Source organism: Marmota flaviventris, chromosome 6 (assembly GCF_047511675.1).
Source record: "Marmota flaviventris isolate mMarFla1 chromosome 6, mMarFla1.hap1, whole genome shotgun sequence".
Taxonomy (NCBI): Eukaryota; Metazoa; Chordata; class Mammalia; order Rodentia; family Sciuridae; genus Marmota; species Marmota flaviventris.
The window spans coordinates 99,452,654-99,469,693 of NC_092503.1; positions in this window are offsets into that span (position 1 = coordinate 99,452,654).

Consider the following 17,040-nt stretch of genomic DNA (forward strand, 5'->3'; position numbering starts at 1 on the left):
TAAATAAATACATAAAAAAATCACACTATTATTTGTAATTATTAAAAGTGGTAGGTTACTTACTGGTCATTCATTTTTTTAAAAAATCCAAATTTTCTGACTGAGCACTTATTTCTTAACTTTTATATTTTAACTATTGATTTCCCATAATATGTAATGTTAAATGCCTGTTACCTAATTGGAAGTTAAAGTATACACAATGATTTAAAAATTATTTTCATTTATGAACTTTACTTACGCAAATAAATATTCTGCAACTCTAAAAAATGCACTCCTAAACTATGTGTAAAATCAAATAGTCAATGCAGGTGCCATTAGACACAATATAGGAAAATCATAGCAACACTGAGCATTGAGTTAAGACATTATGTACAAGAGTTAAGAAATAAACACACATGGTATTGGTCCTGTGGGTAAGGCAAACACACATGGTATTGGTCCTGTGGGTAAGGCTGTACTCTAGACATTGTGTAGAGACACCCATTTACCACAAGAGCTGTTTACAAGGGATTCTTGTGAAGGGAACATCCAAAAACTAATTTTAATGGAGAACAAGAAAGTAATAGAACTTGTGTACTTTCACTGAAAATTTAGAAGGCTTATTATAGTACAAAATTAGGTGTTGTTTTAAACTTAGAAAACTGAAGTATCAGTTTATTAATAACTATTTAAATCATAAGTAGAAAATATATTTTCTTTTAACACAGAGTTAATGACTAAAGAAACATATTACCTCAGTATGATAAATAGTTGAGCAGACCGCTGGGCTTATCCACAAATAAAATGATATATTCTGGGTTGGGGGAGGAGGAACATAGTCTTAAGAAGACATGCCTCAAAAACATTGTAAACTGAATTTGATACAGCATCTTTAGGGTCACTTTTGGCAAGTAGAAATTCCAAAAACTACATTCTTTAAATACAAATAATATAGAATGAGTCCTAGAAAAAAAAGAAAAACATGCATTTCAATTCAACTCAGGGACTTCTCTGAAAAACACTTTGGCAGTTTCATTTATAAAACTAAACAAGAAACTCCACAAACATTATAGCAATCTCCTTCTTAGGATTCACTAAACTTATCTTTACTCAAAAATTTATCCATGGATGTTCACTGAAACTGTATATGTAACAGCAAAAACCTGGAAACAAGTTAGATGTCCCTTAATATTAAACAGTGGTATATGCATACTATAATATACCATTCAGGAATAAAAGAGACTGCTGATCTGCTGATCCATCCAACAGTCTGGATTAACCCAGATCAACCTCCCTCTGGGGGACACAGTGATTAAAAACAAACAAACAAACAAAAACACAAATCCCAAAGGCTATGTGTTGCATGTTCCATTCTTGAGATCACAGCAGTACAGAATGGAGATCAGATTAGGGTTGCCAAGGAAGAAGGGAGGGCTGTGGCGGGGGAGAGATATATGTGGCTGCAAAAGGGCCACAAGAGCAATTTTTGTTGCATTTTTTGATGGTATCAATGCAAATATACTGGCTGGGATACCTTATTACCATTTTGCATGATGTTATCAGTGAGAGTAACAAAGAATAAAAGGAATCTTTCTCTATTATCCCCCTCAACTGTGAATCTACAATTATCTCAAAAAATTTAAGTAAAATATCATATATACAAAATTTCACAAAGATTGGGAGTGAGGGAAGAGGTGGAGAGACAGACCAGCATAGAGGATGACAGCTTATGTAGGGTAGAACTGTCAGATTCAAACCCTTCTTCACCAGTTACCATGAAGCCCTCAGATAAAATACCTACTTCAACAAGACTCAGTTTGGGGATATGGAGGAAGAAGAGTAACAGTCTTCACCTCACTGGATCATTCTATGGTATAAATGAAGGAATGCAGAGTTCAGGTGCTTAACTTTTAATATTACTATTCTGCTGTTATAACTATTTTACATTTTCACAATGTTACATTATAATTACTATAAAGATTTTTTACAATGTTATAGTGCAATTGCTTTGCAAATAGAATTGTGATCAGAAGAAATTTTTTAAATTCAAAAAAGGTAAAATTTTTGTGTCATGCCCTTAGCAATGGCATACAATTTGGAACTACTTTTTTTTATCTGCAAATGCCATAAAACAAAACTAGTTATGGGTTTTTGGGGTTTGTTTGTTTAGTTTCTGGTCTGAGAAGATATACTGAGAAGACTTCTGAAATAATAAGTTAGTGGAAAAATGCTCCAAAGAGAAGCTACAAATTTCTCACAAATAGCCTGAGGCAGGTCTTTGAAAACAATGGCAAAAAGGATAAGAAAGATACAAATATTGTTGCAGTCCCTTCCTCAATCTATCTTAGGCTGTTTCTCTTCCACTACTGAATACTATTAGGACTCTAAAATGTGCCCCAGCAAGAGGCACTGAAGTCATTTGCTACCTGCGACACTGACCTTATTTGGGAACAGGGTCTTTGCAGATATAATCAAGTTAAGATGAAGTCATAATAAACTAGAAAAAGCATTTCAAATAAGAAAAAGTCAGTTTCACACTTTTTGCTTTGCTTGAAAACAACTGCCTTATAAAATCATAATCTATGGCCCACAACAGTTGAAAGTCACAGATCTCTTCTATTTTCAATTTTTTTAGCTGCCAAGATAGTGTTTGTCTTAAAATTTGATTACCAGAAATTTAAGATGACAATTAAAACATGAAAGAAGATACAACTAAATTAAAAATTTACTATAATACTCTAGCTGTCAAGTACAAATTGATATCTAATTTTGACTTCCAAACTCATTAAGAATCTAAGCTGGCATGAGATGCATGAGAAAATGGCCCAAGAGCAGAGATGACAGTCATCCACAGCACAATTTTCAGCAGACTGAAGAATACATGACTACAAGGCTACATGGCGCTGGTCACCTACATGGCGCTCTGTCACCTGGTGCTGGGTACAAACACATGCATGGATGGATCACCAGAAGAATGTTATAGTACAATTGCCTTAAAAATAGAAGTAAGCTCATGAAAAAAAAAAAAAAAAAAAGGACCTATATTCCTCCAATTCATTTTACAAATCCCAAGTGGAAAATCCATTTGCTCAAGATTTATTGTTTCTTAATTTCCTAGATTTTTTAATTGTAGATTATAGATAAGCAATATCACTTTCATACCAATATAATTTCAGGGTTTGTCTACGTTGGCTGTCATTCAATATATTTACCATCCCTAAACAAAACTCCAGGAATTTCTGGTATCACATGGAAAAGGTCCCAAATAAATGTTAATGACATTAAAACATAATATTTCACTGTCATTTGGAAGTATATACCTATAAACAAATTCTTGAGGAAAAACTATTTACTGATTAGGAAAGCTAATGTTGGATGGTCAAATTATAAAGGATTTCTCAATGCATGGTTTAAAATGCAAGTGAAAGTAAGGTAAATTACTCTTTTACTGACACTTAAATTATTCTTGAATTACATGTTATCATAATATCAGCATTCCAGAAGCAACAGTGAATGGGACATGGGCAGCCTGATGGAGCTACACCTTGTGCTGAGCTAACGTGTGCCATTCTGAATCTGAGCTTGATCACTATGGATAATAATTGTTTGGATGAATAAATGGAAATGCGCTGGTAAATATGTAGAAGAACACATATTTCTTATATGTGAGAATAATCAAAATGATGTTAATGTAGCAAGATAATAAACAAATGTAAACAGCATTAAGTTCAGCTAGAAGAAATTTAAAGCATTTGAATTTACATCAAAAGTAAATTATCCAACAGGTGTGGTGGCTCATGCCTGTAATCCCAGTGTCCCCATAGGCTGTGATAGGAGAATTGTGAGTTCAAAGCGAGCATAAGCAACAGTGAGGCTCTAAGCAACTCAGTAAGACCCTGTCTCTATACAGAAAAAGAAAAAAATACAAAATAGAGCTAAGGGTGTGGCTCTGTGATTGAGTGCCCCTGAGTTCAATGCCCAGTAATGCCCCCCCCCCCCCCCCCGCAAATAAAACTTAACTATCCAGGTATGGAGCCCATTATGCAATGACATTGAGAAATGAAAATGTTTAATGCAGAAAGAACACTAAGAGATATGCATTACAGTAGTTTTCAATTACATAAAACAGAGAGTAGATTTTTAAGGACCCAATGACAAACTGCAGATTGGCTCAATGACACTGTGGGTAAAACAGCCCAGCATCTGACTTCTATTTTGCCTATTACTGATTGTAAGACCTCTCAGTCCTGTTATATAAGGGCTTTAAATCTCATGTTCCTCATCAGGAAAATGGGTAAAGTAACACTATTGACCTCAAGGGTTTCTATGGATACTAAATGATATATAACTACTCAATTTTACATTTGTTATTTAAAAAATGCAAAAACAAAAACAAACAAACAAAAAAACTTGTTAGGTACTAAGCCAAGCTAGTTTTATTGAATAAAATAAAAAAGACCCTGTTCTATTTTTTGCTTAAAGATGCTAAGATTTTTTTTTTTTTTTTTTGTCTGCCAAAAAAGATCTGTGATGTTCAGAAACTTCAGTTGGAGATGAGGAGGTAGTTAGGGGGTATGACAACAAACTGCCCATGAACCCTTTCCCAATTGACCTTTTTTTTTTTTTTTTTGCATTTAATAAAAAACATTTAGTTAATAAAACAATATATTAGGTTATATTTAAAAAGGAAGAAAGGAAGAAGAAACAATGTAAATTAAACATATTAAACATTTACAGGTGAGGAAGCTGATGTCCAGCAGGGGACAGACTTAAAGTAACATAATGGCCCATCCTGGGTAAGAATTCAAATCCAATAACTGCCATTCAGAGTTCTTCCCATAATCCCAACTTCATGGCAGGATCCAGTTGCCTCCCTATTATCAGGGTATAAATTGTGAAGCTGCTCAGTAGCAGGGCTAAACCTTCTTAGGTTATTCCCCTTCTCCAGTGTCACTCTGTGCTCAGCCTAGAATGGCCATGTGATTGAAACAGACCCAACAAGTTAACATGTTACTAACCTGTAAATGCCTGCTGTACATTTGTTTGTTTTTGAAATAAACTAAACGACATTATACACACCATATTCAAATCATACAAACCAAGAACAGCTGAGGACAGTGGCATATGCCTATAATCCCAGCATCTTGGGAGGCTTAGACAGGAGGATCACAAGTTCAGAGCCAACTTCAGCAATTTAGTGAGGCCTTAAGCAACTTAGAAACTTATTTAAACTTATTTAGAAGCTTTTATTTAGATGCACCATTTACTCTTCCCACTAGACTATCAGCTCTGGGAAGGCAGTGATTGTGTCTATTTAGCACAATCCTGAATATTTAGCCTGTAATTGGTAAGTGATAAGCTAACAGTACTGCCTTAATAACTCAAGGTAACAGAATGAAGGTGATTAAAGTATGATAGACAGAAAATGTTGAAGCATCCATTTAAACAAAATTAAAATATGTGAACTTTTTAGGATTTTAGCACATATTTGTTTAGGTTAAATGGAGGTCAGTTTTTGGTGATAAAAAATGCTACCCCTTTATCAAAGGCATCTGAAAGAATAATTAGAAATACATTGAGTACTGTGAAAGTAATTCAGTAAGTTGATAGATCTATATTTAAAAAACAAATATTAATTTCAAATGGGAACTTTGTCAAAAGAATAGAGATATCAAGTATCTTTAGGGGATTTCCCCTGAAAACTAGTTATTTTTCATTTCTTAATTATGTTAAAGTAATTTCACACTCTCTGTACATTTAAATTAATCATAATGAAATTAGGCTCTAAGTCTTATTGTTTCAACAAGAGAAGTGATACAAATTAGCTGTGAAGCAGGACTCATTTTTCTTGTGCTTCTGGTGTTGGTTTTGTTTTTACGTATACCTATTTCAATAGGAAGCAAGGATTAGTTGGGTGTTCAATAATGATTATGGAAGTTTGATGTTTCATTAAGGTGAAATTAGAGTGAACTCCATATTCTAGAGCAGCCCCCTGGGAAGTTGACAAGACTATATTTTACAACTTGACCAAACAGAGCAGAGTGGAGTTTAATTTTATCTAATAAATCACACAGCTATGAACCCATATTATGATTTCAAAAAGAATATATTATCTCCCTACTCAAAAAATAGGAAAACCTGCAACGGGATGATTTTCTTAAAAACACTACCTGGTGAGGAAGTGATTTTTACATAGTAACTCTTGTTAGTGCCAATGGTGTCTGAATTGCTGAGATAGTCTGAGTGCTGCTGTTTTCGAAAGGCTAAGAATTTCCCTCAAATGTCATGAAAGCATTTAAAATTTTCTCATTGTCAAGGTTTGAACATGGGAGCCTTGCTCTTGTCTGTCTTCACTCTTCCCCAGAAGTGTCTCCTCTAGTCTAAGATCCATGGAGGCTCACAAATCTCCAGATCCAGCTGGTTCCCTAAGCTCTGGACTCACATATCCAGAAGATCCAGATTTCAGTGGGAAGATCCTGCTTGTGGATACCTTCCCTAGATATCAAGAGAGCTTCCTTATTTACATTTAACATCCCCAGTTAATTTCTACCCAGGATCTTCCCACTGGAAGTTCCATCTGCCTGGAATGCTCCTTGTTTTCATTCCTTTCTGACCTCCCAAGATTACTCCTGTCATCTCCTTAGAGAGGTCTTCCAGAACACCTATTTTAAAGAGCACTCACCCTCACTGTGGTGCTTACTCCTCCCATCACTTCACTTTATTTAAATGACAATCTTCCTATGTGAAATAATAAAGGTATTTATTGCTGTTGCTTGAATTACCTCACTAGAATGGAAGCTCCTTAAAGCTTCAATTGGTTGGTGCATTCTAATTCATCAGTGCCCTCTCACTGCTATCTTGATAAGGCCTATTCTCTCATAGGGCAAGTACATTCAGTTCTGCTCTCAGCATGTACTTATAAAGCAGAGGTAATCAAGGCTCTGTCTTTTTCGCCTTGCCTCTGCTTCTCCTTAGTTCACAACATCCATCCACAGTTTCCCAAATGCCATAGTAAGTAGGGTTAATGATCTTTCAACTTCAGTTTCAGAAACTTAGTAAAATTTATTGCAAAGATATATTTAGACAAAAATACCCCAGGTAACAAGTACCTCATGGAATTAAATGTTAAACGTGTGCACTTTTGTCCCACCTTTTGCATCTATTTAAGAAAATAACAAAGTCATTCTTGGTACATGTTGACATTTGTAGAACAAATGCTATAGGGAAACATAATAAATATAGACTCCAATATGAACCCTTAAAATGGTTTTCCACTTTTAACAAGAGCAGTGTACTCATCTATTTTAAAAAAAAGTGAATATATGTAAATAATAAGCCTTAAGAAAATATACTTTGCTTAATTATGCTGGTAATATCCATCAAAAGTCAAGGTGCTATATTTGTAGTGAAAGAAAAGTAATCTCAGACTATTAAAATAACTTTAAAAAGAAATAATTTTGTGGAAATTGTATAGGTAGAAATAATTTATGTAATTAGAATGCCAAAAAATATTCAATGTTACAATATATCTAGCCTTGAAAGACTTTTGTTGTAACTTGTGTAAAGAAGCCAATAAATAATCAGAATACCTAAAACAACTCCAGTGTCTACCAGTTCTTTATTAAGCATTTCCCTGAGGGCTCCCTCTTAATCAAGTTTGCAGACACAGCTGTCATAACTAAAATAAAGTGTTTTTATTTTCTCCTCAGAAGCTCCCAACAAAAAAAAAAAAAAAAATCTGACTAGGAACTAGCCCATTCTTGTTCAATCTTCCATTCTTCTCCAAATAATCTCCTTCATTGGATCTTCTCCTGTGTTTATAGGGTCCTTGCACACATGGTAATTAATAGACATAAGACAAATCCATCTTTTAAATGTATAAAATGTTGCTGGATTTATATAAATGTATTTCTGCGGTTTGTGGATTATGATGAACAGCAACCTGGGATCCTGAGAGTGGGGCTACCCTGGGAGACTGGAAGGTAATGTTGAAACAAAGCTGATGCTAGTCACAGATGCCTAAACCACACCTACACCAGAAAGTGCACCTGGCAGCTCCCTTGTTTCACTTTCATTTATCCTCAAGGCCTATGTCAGTGTTACAGTGAGGGAAAAGGGAATGGTTTGGCCACACAGTATTGTACCTAACACTGGTTGTTTTCTGCTCTGCACATTTTACCTATGTGTGTGTAAATCTTGCTCTTTTTTTCACTCCTTTGCAGCTGGAAGCTTTAAATGATTTCAAACGCAAGCCTCTTCTCTTTGTATTTCAATTTAGCTTACCCCAAAGACATGTGGCTAATACTTCTCAATTCCTACCACATTACATATGCTTATATGAAAACCCCCCTTGGCACCCTTCCCATGGTGTCATGATTGATTATGTCATCTAAAATAATCAGCCTTTGCTTCAGTTTTAACAATCCACTATACAAATAAGAAACTTACTCATTTAAAATGTACACAAAATAAACTGAATTATTTGGGGGAGAATGGCATGAATGTGCTATTACATTAAAATAAAAATACTGATTAGTCTAACTCAGATGATGAATGATTTTATCAAGTTGTGTATATGTGGTACCTCCATACACCTATTTAGCATGTTCAAGGGCCTATGTCTCAACTTTCTTGAATCACAATTTGGATCCAATGATGCTGGAGAGGTTTTACTCTTTTTCTAAAATTTATTGTTCGAAGTCTTCTACATACAAGGTTTAACAAGATAAATGGGAGTGATTTTACTCTATAAACAAAATACAGAATTTCAGTGTAAAGATCCTGCATTAAGAACAGGGCTCTGAGTCATGGTTCTGAGAACAAACCTAAGGTGACTGACATCTCAGATAATATATTTGGATCTGAGCACATATGAATTGGCCTACTATTGCATAAATCAATGCTTTTGCAAATAAAGCACTTTCTATGTTACTTTCAATGTATATAGACTTTGGTGGTTTTGAGGGTTTTTTGTGTGTTTTGGGGTTTTTGTTTGTTTTTTTGCTTGACATGAACAGAAAGTATAGATACACACTATAATTTTAATTTTCTTCAGTACTCTTTTCCTACTGACACATTTTTTAAAAAAAAGGTTAAATTATATGTACAAGTGTCCTTGTACTCATTTCTTTTGACCTTTGAATAGCCTGGACTTTTTTACATAGACACTGACACTCAGAATACTTTTCTCTTGATAATTTCTGTTTAATCCATCAATTATCAAACATTTCTACTTACTGCATACTGGAGCTGTCAGCTTATCATATCCTTTCTATAATATCATTTTTTTTCTTTTCACTGTCTTATTTATACATTTACTTGAATATAATAATATAACTTGAACTTATAAGTTCCAGGAAAATGGAAAAAATTAGAGTCCTGACTTTACAGATATTTATCTCATAAGGTGAATATAATTGAAGCAAAGATGGAACCCACTGAACATGTCCAAAGAAGCAAATCTTTAGTTTCCACCAGATGATCATTGTACTCATGTTCTATTGTGAAATAAAGGAATAATTCTTAAATATATAAAATGCTAGAAGTATATTACTGAATATTGTAATTCATTGATAATATATTTTATTTATTAAGGAATAAAATCCCCCATATAATATATGTTTATTATTTAACTTTCCATTGTTTTAGTTTTATAGATTTTTTTAGAAGCGTACAATATTTTAAGGTAGAACTTTTGTCCATGTGGGTGGGGGCGGGTGCTAGGGATTGAAGCTAGGGTTTTGTGCATTTGAGACACGAACTCTACAAACTGAGCTATATTCCCAGAAATTGAAATGACAGAAATAAAGAACTATAAATAGGTGAGCAGAAAAACAGACATGGGAAAGAGGGAAAAGAAATGAATGAGTAGAAAAATAAAAATGAATGAAAAGGGAGGAAAATGAAGTTAAAAGAAAGCAATAAAAGAGAAGCATCAAGGGGATATAGAAAGGAGGAGAATGAACAAGAAGGATCAAGTAGGGGCTAGATACAAAGAATAAGCAAGGTCAAGAAACATGAAAAGAAAGGAAGGGCTGAGAATGAGGGAAAAAATTCACAGGGGGACACTGTCAATTGTTACTATAAAAACAACTTGGTTATTCTGCACCTTTTTTTTAGCAAATAATTCAGAAGTTATGTTATTTGAGGAAAATACAATTATTTTAAAACATCAGGAAACAGCTGCTGAATGAGTCAGATGAGACCAAGTATTTGGGGCAATGTGCTGTTAAGAATTAAAGTCATCATCGTTTGCACATGTATATATATGACAGCCCAGACAAACACCCCATGTTGAATGATTCTATCACAGCCACTGGGATGGAAGATGTCATTCTTTAGTGTTTTGAAAATTGCCTTTTCTGCCCCCAGTGGATAATGTTTATACATTCAGAGAAACAGCCTGATGTTAAATAGAGAACTAAAACCCTTTGAAATGAAAATATGACAATAGAAGTGAAAATAATGAGCTTCCCAGTGATACTATGGGGAGACCTTAGTTAACATTATGTTATGGTACCCTCAATAAGAAGTGATCACAGAGAATTTCAGAGCAGAGTGGGACAATGTAGCTATTGCATACTCCAAACTTTTCACAATAAGAGTGGAAAACCTGAGAGGCTGACAGAAGTATTTTGTCCAAAATGATGACTAACCCAGATCTGCTAATATCCAATTTCATAAATAATTAATAAGCATACAAAATATAGGATAGGACCTTCAGAAAATATGAAGGAAATAATAAATATGAGAACCTGCTGTATTTATTTCTGTGTGTATTTATAATTATTTTTAGGTCTATAAATTGGGATCTTCCTGAGGTCCAGGAAAAGAATCTTGTTAGCTTCCTAACCATAGTGGGAAACACATTGCTTGGCATCTCATGGTGAATTACTCTGTTTAATGAGTAACTCTGTTTAATGAATTCAACTGTTTAATGCATAAAAGAACACAAGTTATAGCTATTAGACATTGTTATTACAACACTTCTATACAAACTCTTTAAAACAGGTTCCTGCCAGTAGGACAGAGAATACACTTTACCCTATACCAGTATGCATGAGAGGCAGATCATTACTAGTTTATCTTCCCCAGAGATGGGGAGTCCATAGAAAACTGGACACACAGTTCAAAATATAAATTGCGCAAGCCCGTAGGGCATGTCTGCTCCCACATATGAGGACAGTGCAAAAATAAAACAAAATACAAATTGGGTAGTAATTAGATGTTCCCAGAGGAAAAGTTTCCTCCTATCATCCACAATCACGTAATTCAAGAACTTCCCTACACAGACTGTCCCACAAATATCCCTTATATCATCTCTCTAACCCAAACCATCATCCACAGCATCAAACCAATAAAAAACATCTTTGACTTCCCCAATCCCACAGCTCCACTTCCAGTGTATGTTAGTCCTCTGACTCCTTAAGGCACCCTTCTCCCTGATCTCAAGCAAACAGACCCCACTCTATTCCATCTCCACACATATTCTTTCTGCTGGAGTCTCCCATTTCCCCTAGTTCCTGTCTCAGCAGATTACAGCACTCAGCCTACCAAAGACTAGCAGGGCCCACCTTCCTGGGAATCTTTTTCTACCCTGTGTTCTGGGATCTTTCAATACAGTGCTCATGCCTGCCAGGCCCACCTCAAAAGGAAGTAAGTTCCCTCTGAGGGCTCCAACACATTTTCTCAGAGAAATGTTAGTGGTTTTGATTTTGATGGAATTTAGGTGCTATTTGAACAAAATTTTATCCAGGGTATCCTTAAAGATAGGCTCTACTTAGAACTGATTCCATGAGGAGGGATATATTCTGATTTTCAAATGATAGGTTCACCAACAAAGTTCTAAAACACATTCCACTTTCAGATTATAAATCAAGTGAACACATAAACATTTAGAATTAACAATAGCATTGTGTTTAACAGACCTGAATTGTGAAACATGCCTGGGACACTCACATTTTGCAAAGGGACAATCATGTAAACTTACCTAACTAGCTAGACAAGGAAAACTTGTAATTTTACAAATAATGTTAAATTAAGTGGGACCTTTTTAAAAGATATCCTCCAAACAGATGTAAGTTTTAGAAGAGATCTGCCTCACTGGGATCACAGTTTCACCACAAAATTCTGCAGAGGCAAATGTACAAGGATGTTACACCTTGGAAACTCAGTATGGTTTAATGTAATTGAATGGGAGGCTACTAGTTCAGTTCCTACAGGTTAAGATTGGTCAAGAAAACACTCAATGAAAGAACCTTCACTGTAAATTGTGAGGGGATGTGGTAGCAGGAAGGCATATAATAGAAATAATAAAATTAATTAATCCACCCCAAAGTTAGTTATAAAGTAATAAACTCCAGAGCATAATCACAAAAGACATCACTGAGTCAGCACCAGAGGTGTGGTTTGTCTCCATCTACGCAATCCCTTTCAGCAATTGTTCAATTGGTGATGCTTCCCACAATAAATTCTGAGCATCTGCGGTCTAGGGCCTGCCAGCTTTTAAAGAGGTTCCACCCATTCCCTCAGGCAGGCTCTGCAGGGTGCAGCCAACACCCTTAATGGATGTATACACCACGTGTGCCCTAAACCCAAAAGCTAGGGAGTGGAAATGGTTGGCAATCTCCAAGTGTGGGGACTTCTACCATTCTGGGAACTACAGGAAGGCAAGAAAAGACCTCCCTACCCTTCTGTTTCATCCTGTTTCACATCATTCTCCTTAGTCATTTTGAAAAACCAAAATATCAGGCCCTCTCTTCTAAGTTTCTTTCATCACCTGTCCCCTTTCCCACTGCTTGTCAGCACTGATTCAGCATCAGTCATAGATTTCCTTGGGGCCCTTGTGCTTGCTGGGATGAGAAAGGGAAAGAAGGGAGGTGCCTGCCAGTAAGGAGGCAAGATATTTAGCAAGGAGAATTTGGAAATGAGTTGTTGGGCATTGTAATCTAACTCTGACTGGTTTCCAGGAGCATGTCTTTTACTTCATGTTCTGGTCACTTGAGTTTTCATCCCCATTTCTGGGTCACAGACCTGAAAACCTACAACCTTATCATACCAAGAATAGTCAACATGCTGTACAGTGCTCCACAACTCCCAGTATCACTCCTATAAAGCACTATTGTCTCTTCACATACCCATGATTCCAAGCAATAAACACAGGCACATTCTCTGCCTGCTTGTACACCACACACCATATACAGGCAACAACACACAGAAGAGGCTAAAGGCTCCATGAACCTCTCCAGGAGTAACCATCTGTAGTCACACTCTCCCCTTAAAGTCACCACAACCTACAGCAGTGGTTCTTAAACATGGTGTGGTTTGTCTCCATGTGCACAATCTGCTCAATTCCTTTCAGCAATTTTTCAGTGATGAACTGATAGCTCTCCAGAATCACCAGGAGAGCTAGTCGAGACTCCAGACCCTGACTTAACCAACTCCAGTTGGAAAAGCATAGATCTCTACCAAGCTGTGGGTAGGAATGAGAACTTAATGCAAATAAGAAATTTTGTGTAGAAAAACTTTGTTTTCCTTCTCAAGTTCTGCTCTGCACTGGAGATCTAAAGAACACCTACAAGCTCTGCAGCTCAAGCGTCCCACTTTTTCCTGTACCCCTCAACTTTCCCACTTCCACCCTCTGTTTTCTTGCACAAGGCTCTTCCCGCACCCTCTCTTCCCACTTCCTCTCCCCGGTCCTTCTTGCAGAAGAAAAAAAGAGGAAACCAAGCCTGCGTCCACGGTGGGCGGCGCCTGTCCCCAGAGACCCAAACCTTACCGCGCCCGAGACAACTTTCCAAACTTTCCAACTCACTCCCACCCGCACGGTAATGAAAGCAAAGTAGAAAAGACACGCTGCACCCTAATGAATTTCCAATCCCGCGCGCGCTCCCCAGGGAGAGGCCTCTTTCTCTTCCCTTTGGATCGGTGGGCAGACCCGGGTCCCAGGGTCACCCCCAGCCTCCCGCCCCCGAGGCCCGCGGGGGAGCCCGAGCCCCACTTACCGCCAGGAGCGCCCCGAGCGCGCGCAGCAGCGCCTGCCGCACCGCGCCCGCCGCCGCCGCCGCCGAAGGTTAACCTTCCAGGAAGCGGCGAGGGCCCGGGAGGGGCCGGCAGGGGGAGTTACCTGAGAGCGTCAGGTCGGCGGAGGGAAGCTTATTCTGACCACGCCTTCTGGGGGATAGGTGCGGAGCTGAGACCGGGCGGGTGTGCGGACCAGTTGCAACAAGTCCAGAGTCACGTCACACCACAGCCCGCACAGCCAGAAAGCGCTTCGGAACCTGTCTGAACTCAAAAACCCAATCCTCTACCCACAAGTAAAAAACAGTCTTTCTTTCCTGCTCTCCCGCTTGACTACGAGGCCCTTGCAAGTCCGGACACTTGGACTAAGGCAGGCAGAGAACAGAGAACGTTCACCTGGGAATAAGGTGAACCTTGGAGCAGGGCTGTGGTGCTGCCTGCGGTCCAACCCGAGTTTGGGAATGCCCTGGAGGAGACCAGCAAGTCCTAGGGTTAGAGCAAGGGACATACTATCCTCAAGATATCTCTACAGAGAATCCCGATCACCAGTTCCCAATGCGATCCCTGTAGAAGGATTTGAAGGTTCCCCGACTTGAAAAGGAGGGAGAAAAGTGCAAGGAAAAGTGCTTGTACCTTTACTTTTTTATATATGAGATGAATTTCAAATATCAAAGATAGGTACCAACTTTCAACTTTGCTGGGAGGACTTGGGAGGAAAGTGGCACCATTTAAAATAGGAAAGCTTGAGTGGAAATCAGCTCACTTCAGATGGACTATTGTGGAGCAATGTTATGGAAGTAGAGACATTATATATTTTTTTAAATACAGAATTATTAAATACAAAATTATTTCCTTGCCCACATCTCAATAAATGTCATGTTTTAATAATTTGTATAATTAGTCTTCAAGATACAGCCATTTGCAGCAAATATTAAAAAATGCAGCCTAGTACCAGAATGTATGAAATGTCGGGTCATAATAAGCATATCTTAAGCTTCTGGTAGGATTTTTAAATTGTCATAAAATAAAATTGACTTTAAAAAATGACTTTTAGGAATATTTTTCTCAGAATAAACACTTGGAGAAAATGCTAGACTGTAAGGATTTAAGTTAGGTCCTGACAGATGAGCTGATTTAGACAGTAAAATGAAATTTACAGTTTAGAAACTCAAACATCTGAGCCAAGAATATAAGAAGGAAAAGTAAAAGCAAGTTTGAAAATAGTGCACATCTAAGCTTTCAGGTTGCAGTATTGTGAGCTCTAGTTTCCTTTCTCCAAAAATAAATAAATAAATAAATATGTAGAGAGAATTGTCTTTTTCTACATATCTAATTTTTTGTTTGTTTCTGGTAATTTCCATTTCTCGCATCTTGATATTTTGGCAATTCTGGTCTTCATTGTTGATATGCCATCATTTGACTCAGTTTTTGTTCTGTGTGGCACCTCATTTACTATTCTGCTTCTTCAGCCTTCAAAAATAATTTTCAATGTTTCTTTTTTTTTTTGTCAGTATGAATTTATTTTATTTTTTTTTTCTTTTTTCAATGTTTCTTTTAAAGATGCAATATTTATAAACATTTGAGACTGCCTTTGTAAATATATGCTTATCCTACTTTAAAAACAAGAGCAAAGATATTTAGAACAAACAAAAAAAATTAATGGACCACAGGAAGTCTAATTTTATTAAGATTTACATTTGTGGTTAAGTCAAGTGAAATCATAAATAAGGATATCTACTAAAGTAGTCATTATTAAAAGCAAGTAAATGAGAGGAAAATATAAGTGGAAAGGGAGAAGGCCCTGTACCGTGTGTTTTCCATTTTTTGGTGAGATGGAGAAATATATAAAATTGACCTCAAGTCTTAGAGAACTCACAAAGTAGGTGAGAAATGCTGACAGAATTCATAAAACTCTTGGAATTTGAGTTTGTCCCTGATTAATGAAAATACTTACCTGGAGAATGAAACGGACGTGATTAGATACTGAAAGAGTAAAGCTAGAGGCAGGAAAATAAAACCAAGTTCCAGAAACTTGCAAATCCATTACTAGATTTGGACCTGGTCATAGCATGTTTGTGGTAGAAGTTTAAATTTAAAAATAATATTTGGAATGATTTTCTCATCTACAGTATTATTTATAATCTAAGACTGTTGTGAAAATTATGGTTTAGAAATACCATATATAAAACATACCAACTCCAGATATGTGTTAGTATCATAGTATATGGCCACTACTATTATACTGAAAGTCAGTTGTGAAGAAGAACCTTTATTTCAAGCTGAAGAATACGGACTGTGTCTACTGACACTGATACAACGACTTACCTAATATTTGGTGCCCTTTGGCACTAAACTTTAAGGAGTCACTAATAGTGTTTATGCCCAGCTATGATATGAATAGTATAACAAGGGTGCGAATAGTAAAATTGGAAAGGAGGAGAACAAATTTGAGGGCCAATTAGAGTGAAAATTAATATTACTTGAGTCAGACTTGATGTGGAAAATAAATGAAAAGAAACTTTTTTAAAAGTGGGTTTTTAATCTGCCAAAAGTCAGCAGTGGAAATAAAGTGGCCATACTTCTGAAAAAAGAAGAAGAAGGAGAAGGAGAAGGAAAAGAAGAAGAGGAAGCAGCAGCAGCAGCGGCTGGATGGGAGACATGTAAAAGATTGTTTAAATGTTAGGAAGCTCTCAGTAACTATACATACTCAGAAAAAGACTGTAGAAAGGAAATGTTAGAGAATAGAAAGAACAGTGTGAAACCAACAGGGTCTAGATGGGATAAGAAAGGAGATGCAAAACTTTAGTATTCATATGAAAACTATGCCTAATACGTTCTTATGCTATGAGTTTCATTTTTAAAACAGATAGATTATACTGATTCAGGAATTAGGATTTTGCAGTGGATTCTCAAAAAGCAATTAACAGAATGAGTGAAAAGATTGTATTTATGGTTACGGTTCTCCCAAGACTGTCTATAAAGAAAACAAGGCAATCTTCATTGCACCTTTACCCTATTCTACACAACTTAGTATGAAGTCAA